Below are 2379 nucleotides of genomic sequence, written 5' to 3'. Positions count from 1 at the left end.
TTTTTTTTTTTTTTTTTGTTCTTTTTTTGTTCTTTTTTTTGTTCTGTTCCCTTCCTTTGAATCTGAGTTGACTTGGGTCTTCTCCCTTAGGTGGAAGAGACCCAAATGGTTCCTTCTGAGTGGCCTGGCAGCTTCTGTGCTGGTCTCTTGGAAGACTGGGCTGCCATGCGAGGAGGCCAGTTATTGTGAGGCTGCCACGCTGGAAGGAAGCCCAAGCAGCCCAATAAAGATGGAGAGAGAGAGTGCGCTTGTAAGCAAGAGGAGTGAGCTCAGCCAACCTCGGGCTGTTCTAGCTCCCAGCCATTAGAGTCACCTCAGCTGAGGCCCCAGGGAACAGAGATGAACTGTACCCACTGTGCCCTGTTTGATTTCCTGGCCCACAGAATTATGAGATACATTAATAATAAGTTGTTGGGGCCAGCTTGTCATGCAGCAATAGGAGCTGAATCGAATATGAAAAAAATAAGAAAAGATGATGAGGTTGTGTTTAGGGGAAGGTACTCTAGACCAGGAGGCCATGGAGGGCCGCTGTGAAGGTGACATTTATGGTGAAGATCGAAGGGCAGGGGGCGGTTGGTCATGCGAGGATCACGAGTAAGAGTACTCAACCAGAGGACACAGAGGTGCAAAGGCTTGGAAGGAATTCCAGGCCGGTGGGAGTGTGATGAGCAATGGAAGAAGGGCACAACAAGATAGGATGTAGAGGAGACAGGGCCAGGTCATGGGGTCATGAAGGGCTTTATAAGATAGGGTGAGGAGCTGGAATACTGTTATAATATGGAGGGAAACCATTGGGAGTGCAGGGGAGTGAAGTGATATTAGGTATGTTTTGGTAAGATCCCTCTGCCTCCCGTGTGGAGAAGGGACTCTAGGGACACCAGACTAGAGGTACAAGTGGCCCTCTTAGAAGGCTCTGGCAAACCCAGGCAACCGGTTACAAGCTTGTTCCAGGAAATACTGGGAAGCAGAGAAGTAGAGTTTGGTCTTAATTATACATGGGAGCTGGTTGTGCTGATCATGCCTTCATTCATGAGCATTCTTTGAGGCAACTAGGAGCAGGCCTTTTGTAGTAGATACACGTGTGAGGGGAAAACTAGATTTCCCCATGAAAGTCTTCCCAGCTTCTGGCTTAATAAAGAAAAATCCCCTTCTGCGAGACAGGAGGTTAAGGAGAGAGGTCTTAGCTGGAGAGGCTAAGTTAATCTACCTTAGAACTAAGAGAATTAATGGAAGGGCTAGATCTAGAGAAAGAGCCTGGGGTTTTGTTGCAGAGCTCTTGACAGCTTCTGGTAACTTGGGAAGTGAAGGAAGGGTTTGGGGGAGTGTTCCTCACGTTCTTTGAGAGATGCTCACTCAGAGAGACACCAGGCAGAGACCAAACCCAGTGGAATACTGGATGACCTGGGTTACACAGAGAGAGGTAAGACCCTGTTTCTGATCTTAAAAATTGGTCAAAGGAATCAGGTATGTGCAGGTGAATATAATAGAAGGAAAGAAAGTCATGTAGCTTAAGCAAATACAGATAAAATGCTACTAAAGAAATCTGAGATATTGGGGATAAGTGGCACACGGGGAAAACCAGGGTGGGCTTTGCCAAGTTGGTGGCGGGAGCTATGACTTGAAAGGCAAGATTGAATGTGGGGAGATGAGCCATCTCATCTGGGGATGCTTGGGTGGCTCAGTGGTTGAGCATCTGCCTTCAGCTCAGGGCGTGATCCTGGAGTCCTGGGATCCAGTCCCACATCGGGCTCCCTTGAGGAGCCTGCTTCTCCTCTGCCTCTCTCTCTCTCTCTCTCTCTCTCTCTTTCTCTCATGAATACATAAATAAAAATATTTTTTAAAACCCCCAAAACCCCCACATGACCTGTCTAGTGGGAGGCAACCCATTCACAAAGAACCCAGAGGTGGAGAACCCATGGTGCTTTGGGATTTTCAAGTGGTTCATTGTGGCTGATGCTGAAAGTGTGTGAAGCAGAGGCGTGATGGATAAGGCCAGAAGGTAGCCCGGGCCCTGGATGCTGTCCTAGGGAGTCAGGGCCTTGCTAGGCAGTGGGAAGCACTGATCTGTTTCAAGCAGGAGAGTGACACGATTTCACAATTCAAGGCAGAAAGAAAATTTACAAATAATCTATTTCCACCTCCTCTTTTTACAAATGAAGAAGCTGAGGCCCAGGCTTGTCCAAAGCCGTGAAAGTTAAGTGAGCCAGAATTTTAAGAATTTATCAGGGGAGAGGAAAAGGGGAGGAGAAGTGTGTCTACTCCAAGCCTGAGAAGCGGGCCAGACATCTGCGAGGTGGGTCGGCCGGGTCGACGGGATGGGCCCCTCCACAGACTCTGGTGGGAAATCCAGGCTCCAGACAGGGCAGTGACAGGACAGAG

Source organism: Canis lupus, chromosome 8 (assembly GCF_003254725.2).
Source record: "Canis lupus dingo isolate Sandy chromosome 8, ASM325472v2, whole genome shotgun sequence".
Taxonomy (NCBI): domain Eukaryota; kingdom Metazoa; phylum Chordata; class Mammalia; order Carnivora; family Canidae; genus Canis; species Canis lupus.
Note: the sequence above shows the minus strand (reverse complement) of the source record.